At 57.3% G+C, this 12,055-nt stretch overlaps 1 protein-coding gene across 5 annotated transcripts in view; it reads right to left on the bottom strand.

The window, feature by feature from the left end:
- Positions 1 to 6,391: 6,391 nt before the first annotated feature.
- The window catches only part of CELF3 (CUGBP Elav-like family member 3), a 45,260-nt gene continuing 39,596 nt past the window's right edge, over positions 6,392 to 12,055 (bottom strand). For all 5 annotated transcript variants that reach the window (XR_003997679.1, XM_030542304.1, XM_030542305.1 and 2 more), the window contains one exon: positions 6,392 to 6,923. The gene's annotated coding sequence lies outside the window, so the exon portion shown is untranslated. The remainder of the gene's footprint in view (positions 6,924 to 12,055) is intronic.

The following is a 12,055-nucleotide window of genomic DNA, read 5'->3' as shown; positions in this document are numbered from 1 at the left end:
CACTGCAGGGCACCTCCCCGTTCTCTGGGAGCAAGAGGGAGGTTTTGCACGCAAACATCGTCAACCTATAAACGTGAGATGATTGACAGAGGAGGCTAGAGCCAGTTCTGCACTGCGGGGGAGTTTTTCAACCTGCAAAGCTGCCATTCTCGCCTGAAAGTGGCAGATTCACCCATCAAGGAGATTTTCTTTGCTGACGGCTGAGCACTGTTTGCGTGCTCAGTTCATGTCCGGTTTATAGCTGAATGCTTTGCCCGTGCAGTCAGTCGCTTTGGTTTTACAGTCAGTCTGAAGTGCCCAACCTGTGCTGGAGGCCACACACGTATGCCTGATTATTAAAATCAACAACGTCCTCCTGGACCTGCCTTGGCTGCATCTGGGGCACTGTCGCACCAAAATAGACACTAAGCAGCCTGTCTGCCGGGCCATCATGCTGACACAACGCCTCTCATTGGATGTGAGAGATGGACAGCGTAGGGTCACCACTTTAGGAAACTGGATCGATCCCACGTGTGCCACCTCTGGTCTGTTTGCATGGATGAATGGTGCGACAAGACTCCTACTAGCACAATCCTCGGATGTTGGTGCAGGGACGGCCTTCAAAACACACTCGTGAAAGCTCAGCTGCCTCGGCCTGAGCATCTCATTCATCTGGTGGATTCAAGGCTGCTTGAGGCCATATTTTATGAGCAGCCAAAGCCTGGTGCCTCAGCAGCAGCCCACAAAGTGGCAGCAGCTTTGTCAGGTCTCCGTGAACGTCACAGCAAGGTGCATTACCCCCAAAGGTGCCCCATGCAAAGCAAAGATCCAACAGCCTGCAATGGTTGTGGGTGGCCAAGGATCTGCCACAGGAAACCACATCTATGCCAGTTATGTACACGTTCACCTGTAGCGTTTGCTGGCTCCTCATCCAGAAGAGGCCTGAGACCCCACCAGAAGCAGCATCGACTCTTGTATGCAAGACTTGGGAGAGTGGCACAAACTTTGCCCTGCGCTGCCATCTCGTGGAGTCACTTGGTTCCTTGGAAGGCGCATCCTTGTGTATTGCCGGTGCAGTCAGGCTGTGCAACGTCTGGGGGCTTAAATGAGAGGGCTTCGCACAGCACATAACGCCTGTGCATCAGGTGGGTGCATAACTGGCTGGATAACCGTACTCAGAGAGTAGTTATTAATGGCTCCCAATCCTGCTGGAAAGGTATAACAAGTGGGGTTCCACAGGGGTCTGTTTTGGGACCGGCTCTCATAGACTCTAGGACTGGAAGGGACCTCGAGAGGTCATCGAGTCCAGTCCCCTGCCCTCATGGTAGGACCAAATACTGTCTAGACCATCCCTAATAGACATTTATCTAACCTACTCTTAAATATCTCCAGAGATGGAGATTCTGTTCAATATCTTCATCAACGACTTAGATATTGGCATAGAAAGTGCGCTTATTAAGTTTGCAGACGATACCAAACTGGGAGGTATTGCAACTGGTCTGGAGGACAGGGTCAAAATTCAAAATGATCTGGACAAATTGGAGAAATGGTCTGAGGTAAACCGGATGAAGTTCAATAAAGACAAATGGAAAGTGCTCCACTTAGGAAGGAACAATCAGTTTCACACATACAGAATGGGAAGAGACTGTCTAGGAAGGAGTATGGCAGAAAGAGATCTAGGGGTCATAGTGGACCACAAGCTAAGTATGAGTCAACAGTGTGATACTGTTGCAAAAAAAGCAAACGTGATTCTGGGATGCATTAACAGGTGTGTTGTAAACAAGACATGAGCAGTTATTCTGCTCTACTCTGCGCTGGTTAGGCCTCAACTGGAGTATTGTGTCCAGTTCTGGGCACAGCATTTCATGAAAGATGTGGAGAAATTGGAGAGGGTCCAGAGAAGAGCAACAAGAATGATTAAAGGGCTTGAGAACCTGACCTATGAAGGAAGGCTGAAGGAATTGGGTTTGTTTAGTTTGGAAAAGAGAAGACTGAGAGGGGACCTGATAGCAGTTTTCAGGTATCTAAAAGGGTGTCATCAGGAGGAGGGAGAAAACTTGTTCACCTTAGCCTCCAATGATAGAACAAGAAGCAATGGGCTTAAACTGCAGCAAGGGAGATTTAGGTTGGACATTAGGAAAAAGTTCCTAACTATCAGGGTGGTTAAACACTGGAATAGATTGCCTAGGGAAGTTGTGGAATCTCCATCTCTGGAGATATTTAAGAGTAGGTTAGATAAATGTCCATCAGGGATGGTCTAGACAGTATTTGGCCCAGCCATGAGGGCAGGGGACTGGACTTGATGACCTCTCGAGGTCCCTTCCAGTCCTAGAGTCTGAGTCTATGAATCATACGGGCACTCAGTGTTGGGCACAGCCAGGGCCCCCCACAGCCTGCTTGGGAGGTGCCCAGGTTGTTGTAGGAAATGTCAGTGTGCTGCTAGAGGGTGCTGTGCTGCAGGAGATGCCCTGCCGCCGGGGGCACCGTACCACTGGGGGGTGCTGTGGTGCTCTGGGGCACTGTGCTGCAGGGGATTCCCTGCCGCTGGGGGGGGCACCGTACCCCTGGGGGGTGCTGTGGTGCTCTGGGGCACTGTGCTGCAGGGGATTCCCTGCCGCTGGGGGGGGCACCGTACCCCTGGGGGGTGCTGTGGTGCTCTGGGGTGCTGTGCTGCAGGAGATGCCGTGCCGCCGGGGGCACCGTACCACTGGGGGGTGCTGTGGTGCTTTGGGGCACTGTGCTGCAGGAGATGCCCTGCCGCTGGGGGGGCACCATACCCCTGGGGGGGCTGTGGTGCTCTGGGGCACTGTGCTGCAGGGGATGCCCGGCTGCTGGGGGGGCACCATACCCCTGGGGGGGGGCTGTGGTGCTCTGGGGCACTGTGCTGCAGGGGATGCCTGGCTGCTGGGGGGGCACCGTACCCCTGGGGGGGGGCTGTGGTGCTCTGGGGCGCTGTGCTGCAGGAGATGCCCTGCCGCCGGGGGGCGTTGTCTTTCTCATGAGACATAACCCTGATCTAGATCTTGGGGCGCTTTGCACAGACGGCAGGTGTGAGCCTGGGTGTCCTGGTCCAAATCTCAGCTCTGCCAGTTAATTTTGGGCTCATCACATGCTCCCTCCGAAGATGGCTGCCTTCGCTTCCTGGCCTCAAGGGTTGCATGCTGGCCGTCATCACATGCTCCTCTCTCCTCCCTCCTCTCCCCCACCACCATGGCCTGAGCAAGGGAAACCTTTGGAAGTGCCCGTGCTTCCTTTGTGAGCAAACAGCTGCCAGGGGAGTGGGCTCCTCGTGTATTTTCAGAGCCGTCGCCCAGCCCAGCTGCTGCTTTCTCTGCGGTTGCTGGTGCGGGACAGGAGGGGCCCTCATCAGTCCTGACTCAAAGGCAGCAGTTGCCTGCATCGTGAGCCTTCAGCCCCCACCCACCCCGGGGCAATCCCATCTGACCATCTCTGGGTGGGAGCGTTCTCCAGCCAGCTATTGCCACGCCAACAGCTGGTAGTGACGTCATGCGCTCAACAGAGCTGGAGCCGAAGTGTTACAGCAAGGGCTCTCCAGGCGGTGCCGTTACGTGCAGTCTTGCTACAAGCGTTTAGTCTCAGGAGAAAGGCTGCATCACTGTTAGTGTTGTGACGGTGTCGCTTTTTGGGGAGCTGTTGCAAGCAGCAGGGGGTGGTGTCACTTTCTCCCTGAGACTCTGTGCCTACAGCCAGTTCTTGGGGCAGCATTGCTCCTTGGGGATGGGGTATTGGTACTTCAGTTGAGGTTCTCGAAGCCCGTCTGCCCTTTTATTGTTCTGGTGACTTTCTAGACGTGGGGAGTTGGGACATTGAGCTGATCAGTGCTGTGGGCAGGTGGTCTTATATTATTGGAAAGTGGGTTTGGTTTAGCGGAGTGGGTGTTGCAATGAAGTGAGCATGGTCTAGTGGGCAGGGCAGATGCAGCAAATTAGATGCAGCAGTGGCCTGGGGCTTAGGACTCCTGGTTCTGCCACTGAGCTGACCTTGGACACGTCACCTCCCCTTGCTGTACCTCAGTTTCCTGTGCAGCCTTTGTCTATTTAGATTGTGAGCTCTTTGAGGCAGGGATTGTCTCTCACTCTGTCTGTGCAGCACACGGCACAACAGGGCCCTGATCTTAGTCACTGTGTGTCTGGGCAGCGCCTGGTATGACTGGGCTCCAATCTCTGTTACTCTGTGTCTGGGCAGTGAGGGCATAACGGGGGCCCTGATCTCGGTTCCTCTGTGTCCATGCAGTGCCTGGCATGAAGGAGTGCCGAGCTCAAGTTGCCCTGCATCTGTTACTCTGGCTGTGTCTTTTTTTCTCTCTAAAGCCACTAATAATATTAAAAACCCAGCCGCAGGGACTTTTCTTTGATTTTACTTCTTTTTATTTAGACAGAAAAAAAATTAAATTATTTAAAGTAAATGGCAATAAATAACAAATAAGTTAAGCATCGATTTCGTCTGAAACATAGACTTCAACTTTTCTCTTCTTTTTCCCCACTAAAAGTTGTATTTTTCCCCTCTAAATAAAAGTACCAGGTAATAAACCCCCTCCCTCTCCCCCACCCTCAAATAAAAAGAAAAAAAAAAAAGAAAAACCATTAAAATTCTCTAAAATTGGAGAGGAGAAAATGGCAGCAACTTGAATCCTTTTGGATCACAGCTAATCTCAACGAAATTATTTACAATTACTGGATTAGCAGGAGACTGTAAACATAGTTTTTCTTCTCTTTCCTGTGGTATAGGTTGATTTCAGAGCACGGTCGAGATGAGAGGCTGTTTAGCATGTGGAGTTTCATGCTATTTTACAAGTGCCGGCTGGCAAGGGCCTCAGAACAGAACGGCTGGAGAGCAGAACGAAAGCCGGAGAAGCGTAATTTCTGACCGGGAGCTGTGAGCGGAGGGGAGCAGAGACCCTGCAATCTCACTGGAGTAACTTTACAGCTGGGCCCACTTGGAGAAGCAGCCTGACCCAGGGGCTTGGAGGCTGGACTGGGAGCCAGAACACCTGGGTTCTGGTCTTCTCTGCACCCCTGACCATGAGCAAGTCATGTGCCTGTTTGTGCCTCAGTTTCCCCTCCCACTCTTTAATAGATGATAAAGCCTTCCAGGAAGGGGCTGTTGCTTACTGTGTCTGGGCAGCGCCTGGCACGACGAGGCCCTGATCTTAGTTACTGTGTCTGGGCAGCGCCTGGCACGACGAGGCCCTGATCTCAGTTACTGTGTCTGGGCAGCGCCTGGCACGACGAGGCCCTGATCTCAGTTGGGGGCACCAGACACTATGACAGCAGAAGTACAGTGTCACTTTGGAGCGTGCAGTTGCTCCCAAGCATAAACCATCGCAGGCTCAGGGCTGCTTCTCGGGGCAGTGAGCTGGATTTCAAGTGCAGAGCTGGTATTTTCAGAGGGCTGCTGCACAGAACAAGGGAAATGAGCTAAGGCCGGATGCGGAGGAAATGCCGTGGCAGGTCAGGGGGCAGCCGGCAACTGCTTGGATGCAGCCCCAAGAGCCCCCTTGGTCAGAACTGTCACTCCCGATGGTACGTGGAGAGTTTCTTTGCCTTCTGCCACCCAAAGGACGCTGCGGCTCTCTGTGGGGTTCAGCAGGAGGTGAAATCGGCTTCTCTGGCTCTTCCTGACCGGGCCAGGATTTGAAAACAGCAAATTTTTAACCATCAAGGAGGAGAAAATCCACATGGTGGGAAAACTGGGTGGAACTGAAGCAGCAGCTGTGGCTCGGAAATCCACAAAGGGGGTTCTGCCTGGGCCGTGGAGGCAGGGAGCTGATTGTGCATGAGGTGGGGGCTTGGAGTTGTCTGAAACTGCTTGCCTTGATTGACAGGGGGAGGGGAGTGCAGGTGGGGCATCAGCCCAATGGAGGCCAGGTGGGGGCACCCAGTCTTGCCATGTGCTAGCCCCCACTTGGCTGCTGGATGTAGAAGCTGTTGCCCCCCCCCCCAGCTGTGCCAGCCGTAGCTGCTGTGGTTTGCCCCTGGATGCTGTGTTGAGGGATAGAGGTGGGGAGGGCCTGGGCCTCTCCTCCCCCCACCTCTGGGCCCCAGCAGGTGGTAACCGGATGCAGAGGCAATCAGAGAGCCCAGGTGGGCTTGGGGCGAGGCTCCGGGAGGCAGGGGAAGGCCAGCTTTAATCTCCCCTCCTCCCCAGCATTCCTACCCTTGGCCAGGCATAATCCCCCCAGGCTCCCGGGTTGACCAGAATGGTGGTGGAGGATCCCAGATGGAGGAACCGGCTCCCCTGGCAGTAGTGGAGGAAAATGATATACCAGTGCGCCCCCCCCATGGCCAGCCCCCCCACCCCCTGAAATCAGAGGCATCCAGCTGTGGCCTGCAATGCCCTCTGCTAGCTCTGCCCCCACCCCTCGTGTGTCTAGCTCCCCCTCCCAGAGGCCTTCGGTACTCGGAGCCGCTTTTGGTCCCATTGGGTGAGAAGAAAGCTGAGAGGATGGACCCCCCTACCCCCGCCTTCCAGCTGGACACAGGGACAGGGCCTCCCCCCCCCCCCGCCCCGGGGCAGGGTCAAGCCCTCCAGCTGATTCCCTAGGGCTGAGCCCAGTCTGTTCCCCCCTGGGCTACGGTGGCAGGAATTCATGGCTACTCCGGGGGCAGGGTGGATCAGGGCTGGGGGCTCCTTTCCCCCTCCTCTGCTCTTGATGAGGCAGGGCCGAGATCACAGGTGAAAAGCCTGCCCCCACCCCAAACTGCAGGCTGCTGGTGGGGCTAGGCGCAGCCCGGGGCTGATGGGTGGAGGCAGGTGCTTTTGGTTCCGCCGATCGGCTTCGTCCTCCCAGCTGGCAGGTCAAGTGGCCGGGATCAGTGTGGCGATGAGGCACAGGCGAGGGATGAGCTGCAGTGGGTGGGGGAGAGGGAGGATGGGCCAGGTGGAGGTCAGTTGGGGGCTCCCTCCTCCATTGAGCTCCAGACCTGGGGGGGGGGGGCAGGAGGGAGGGGCAGAGAAGAGAGAGAGGGAGAGTTAATGGTGTCCCGAGCTGCACTGCTCCAGACCAGAGCATGGGGGCCGGGTCTCAGGCTGGCACATGCACAGAAGGGCACCAGCCGGTTCGAGTCCCCACATGCCCCAGAGATGGCACAATTTAGACATGGGGTGGGGTTGCCTGTCATCCCGCTGCAAAGGATGGGCTGGGACTTTGGGGTGGGGGTTGGAATGACGGGAGGAAAGGGTGGGGGGTAGGAGGGGATTATGGCTGGTTACCAGGTGCTGCCGGTTGGGTGTGAGTGGCACGCCAAAGCTCCTGAGAGGAACCAAAAGTTGGAGTAGCAAGGGGCACCGAGGGGCATCAACAGATCTGTGCGGGGAGGCGAGCCGAGGCCTGGGAGAGCAGGGGGCTACGGGTCGGGAGGGAGCGGCATCAGCAGAGCTGTGGGCAGGGGCCATGCTTGCAACTATTGGAATATTCCAGCTGAAATCCAGGGATTCTCCTCTCCCCCCAACCGCCTGCCTGCATCACCCCTGCCCTCAAGACCCCTGATGGGCTTGTCTCCCCGAGGGGCTGGCGGGGTGTGGGACCAGCCACTAGGGCCTGTCACCAAGCGGCTCACCGGGGTGCAGCAAGATGGGGTTTGGCTCTGCCTGGGACCAGGGGCCAGGAGCCTGGGCAAAGCCAGGGAATGCTGGGCCTGCCCTGCTGCTAGGTGGCCAATCACAGCCCCCACAGCCCAAATAACCCCATTGAGCATCCTCCTGGGACCACCCTGAGTAGCAGGACAGGCTGAGGGAGCCCCCAGAAAAAGCTGGGCCTGCTCCCACGCCTGCCCCAGAGGGGACACCCCTGCAGGAGCGACCGGCGTCACCCCAAGCGCTGGGCCTGAGGTTATTCCCTCCGGGAGCACTGGCTGGCTGGTGGCTCCTCCCAACGGGGCTAAGACATTTCATACCCCCCCAATAAAACCCAGTGCCCACGGGGGCTGTGGGAGGAGGCATGGCCCTTTGAAGGGGACTGAAAGCAGATTCCCCAGCACAGTTCGCACGAGATCACTGGATGCTGTGGCCTCTGAGCTCGGCTGGTGGCTCTGTGGCCTGCACCCCCTGCGGCCATGGGGAGGCCTTACCCAGCCCACAGCAACTCCATGGGCTGGAGCTAAACCCAGCCCCCCCCGTCTGCCCACATTCACCACCATGGCCTGCCAAGGGCCACACAACATCCACCCCAAATGTAACCTCCTTGGCTGGTCAAAGTCCCAGACACAATCCCCCCACCCCCCAAACACTGCACCAGAAGTGGATGCTCTCTGGTTGCTAAGTAACAGCCAATCACGACTCTCCTTTAGCAAGGCTGTCAAATGGGATGTAGTGTCGGGGGACCGATGGTGCTGGAGCCATGCCAGGGATGGAAGGGCAAAGGAGGGGATGTGTGTGTGTGGGGGGTGATGTTGGGGTCAGCTGTAGTAGAGAGGCTCTGCGAAGGGGGGGGCGCAGCTGCCACTGCCAAGCTGGGCACATGGGCGGGGGGGCTATGCTGCCACCTCCTCCCTGCACCTTGTCCACTCAGCTGGCACCAGCAGTGGGCAGCTAGTGTGTGTGTGTATGGGGGGGTGAAGTTGGCCTGAGCCTGCAGTGTATGGCGGGAGGCGGGGATCGTGCCCAGTCACAGCTGTTGGCTAACCCAATTCTGGCACTGACCTAACACGTGCCCCTGGGGCTTACAGGCCCTGCCAGTCCTAGGAGGTGCTGGTAAAAGGGTGTGGGCAGCCCACCCTGGCAATGGGTCCGGGTGGGGCATCTCTCTCCCCAGGTCTGTTCAAGGGTACTGCCTCCCCCCCCCCGGCCCGCCCAGCTAAGCTCCGAGTCTGCAGTGCTGCAGGGCATCTGCCAGACTCATGACCACTCTATTCTTGGGTGAGGGGGTTGATTCCAGAAAGGGCAAGGCCTGGCCCAGCAAGACACCTATGGGTGTGACCCTGCTGCCCTCCCAGGAGGCTGGGCACAAAAGTGCTGCCAGGATCTGCACCCACATTCCCCCGCCCTGCGCCCATCTCTGGCACACGGAGTGGTGAGGGGAGGCTGGAGCCCTGAGGGATGGTTCATTAGAAGGAGGGTGAGGAGCCACTATACAGACACCTCCCACAGCCAGGGATCGAACGCAGGCATCCTGATGCCCAGTCCCTCCCCCAATCACTAGAAAGCCTCCTGTATGCTGATCGCTGCATGACACGGATCATGTTTCCCTCCCCACGACTTCCTCTAAATGTTGTGCAGTGGTGCTGTGCAATTGTTATAACCAGCCCCTGTGTCCCATTCCAGAGGCAGCTGCATTTTGCTAGTGTGTGTGTGGGGTGCACTCTATATAAACAGCTGCCATACTCTGCCCCAGCATGGGTGCATTGTAGCAATGATGGCCTGAGCCCCTCCATAAACAGCAGCCATGCCCTGCCTAAGAGGTGGCTGCATGCTAACAGTGGGTGCATGAGCTCCATGTAACCAGCTGCAGTGTCCCACTGCAGAGGACATGCCCCAGCCTCCTATGCTTATTCTCTGCACAGCAACTAGAGTCCTGGGGGACAGGAAGGGGTTGGTGGGTTTGGGGTTTCCTACTGTGGCCCAGGAGCCGTGCTGCTGTGTTGGGCATTCAGGTGGCAAAGAGGGAGGCGGAAGGGACCCTCCCCGCCCCCTGGGGCCTGCACAGAGGCACTTTAAGACACACACACACACACACACACACACACACACACACACACACACACACACACACACACACACACACACACACACACACACACACACACACACACACACACAGAGCGCAGCAACAGGCCTGACCCCAGCTCAGCTACGGCCAGGAAACAAACCAAACAAGCAGCAAACATGACACAAGCAATGACCGAACGACCAACAAAAAAAAAGTTCTAAGAGATGGGGTGGGGGTGGGGGTCAGGGGGACAATCAGAGCAGAAAAATAACAGAGGAGGGACTGAACTAGCGACTAGGACAAGAGGACTTGTACACTGGTTTGGGTTTCACAGCTGGGGAAGGGAAGAAGGTTTATTTTTTGGACCGGGGATTTCACCGAACGAAAACTACTGGCCATTGAGCCCACCAGCAAGAGAAAAGACCTCACGGCACAGCCAACCACCGCTACGGCACGGCCGTCGTGCACTCGCTAGCTCTGCTCACATGACGGGGATCCAAGCACCACAGGGGACAAGGCAGCGGCAGAGTCCCGTGAGCGAGCGCGAGCTACACCACGTCGGTCAGTCCGGCGGGTGCGACTTACAAGGGGGTGGAGCTACGGCTCTCGTGACAGCGAATGACGGCTAGCGACAGAGGCGTCTCAAGATATGATTGGTAACCCTGCCGGGGTGAGGGGGTTAAAGCAACAAAGAAAGAAAACGGGATTTGGGATTTTTTTTGGGGGGGGGGGAGGTTTAAATAAGAAAAGGGAAAAGTTCATGTCAGCGCTGTACGTAAATCACCTTGTTTCTTACACACTAAAAGAGACGCAATGTGGTTTGTTTCGGATCATCCCCCCCCACCCCCCAAACCCCTGCCCTGGGGAGGTCACTGCCGGGAACTGCTGTGTTTTGATCTGTCGTGCGTCCGGGAACGTGCAAAGCCTCGGCACTGATTGGGGGAGGCCAGAGTTGGGACCCCGTCAAAGGCCTGGCTCGCCGGAGGGCTCAGAGCTTTGATGGGGTCTCTCACCAGCTGCTTTGCCAGATGTCGGCCCGGGGCCGGGGGTCTAGTCCTGGTGCCACTGAGCTGTCGGCTGACCCAAAACAAGCCACTTCCCCTTTGCCTAGACCAAGCTCTTTGGGGTGGGGGGGGGAGTTGCCTCTCCCTCTGGCTGCGCAGTGCCTGGCACGCTCTGGGCCGCAATACAGAAAATAGCGATATCATGGAGCTGGGCGTTTTGGGTCTGTACCAGTGCCACCGGGGAGGGGTGAGGATGTTGGAGCTTGGAGAGGGGCTAACGCCTGCTAACCCTAAGGGGGGGGGCGCGGTGTTGCTTGGCCCCCACAGTCATTCGCTGGGCCATATTCACTGGTCTTCCAATCGCCTCTCCCCGCTAACCTGCTTGCCTCCCTTTACCCCCTGACCCTCAGCAGGCACCAGACCTGATTGGCAGCACGCGAGTGATGGGGCTGGGTCCTGGGGGGGCAAGTGGGCAGCAGAGGCTTGGGGGGAGGGAACCTGTGAGTCTCAGCCCCATAACTCCCCCCACATTCATGCCCGAGCTTCCTTTTTTCCAGCAAAGAAGGGAAAAAGAGATGAAGAAAAAAAGGCGAATGAGAAAATAAACGGATGGGACAGAATGACACGGCTGATGGGAAATGGGCACCTTCATGCCACATGCAGTGGGCGTGCCTCATGCCAGCTGGTTGGCTGGTTACTGCACTGGTGTGTGTGTGTGGGGGGGGGGGTCCACGGCTCTTGGTATGGGGGGAGAGATACAGAATATGGGAGTCAGGGACCCATCTGAGAATGGGCCTGGGTGCGATGGATAGGATGCCAAGGGAATGGGGTGTGGGCACCCCAGGCTCTCAGGCTGGGGGGAAGGACTGGGGCGGAGGGGGGTCGTCGTGCCACTCTAGGCCTGCTGTCCGGTGACAGGAGGCTGGGACCACGCTATCGGCCAGCAGCACGGAGCCCCAGAGCCGGGACCCATGTGCACTTTGGTGGCCTGAGCTCACCCCACGGTAGCAGGACCAGGTCCCCCCTTCACTCCCCAGGGGTGGCTTTCTGCCCCATGCTGGCGTACTGCCGGAGCATCCAGGCCCGGAGCCTGTTGGCAGGAGCAGGGGCATGAGGCCTTTGCAGGGGCTGAGCTGAAGCTAGTGCTAACTGACGGGGGTGACTGAGAGATGGGGTCAGCAGGGGCTGTTTGGTACCCCCGCCCCCACTGCTATCCCAGCCCCGGGTCCCCCTTCGCTGGCTGGCCTCTCCTCAGACAAACACCTGTAATCCAACCCGCCCTGGTCGCCCCAGCAAGTGGTTCTGTCCCAGTGCCCACGTTCCCCCCCGCAGACCAAACACGCGGAGGCTGCCGTTTCCAAGCATGAGGGCCCAGACCGAGGCACGGGCACGACGCCATCGGGCA

Source organism: Gopherus evgoodei, chromosome 24, assembly GCF_007399415.2.
Source record: "Gopherus evgoodei ecotype Sinaloan lineage chromosome 24, rGopEvg1_v1.p, whole genome shotgun sequence".
NCBI classification, from domain to species: Eukaryota; Metazoa; Chordata; order Testudines; family Testudinidae; genus Gopherus; species Gopherus evgoodei.
The sequence above is the reverse complement of the archived record's forward strand: the minus strand, read 5'-3'. Positions and strand labels throughout refer to the sequence as shown.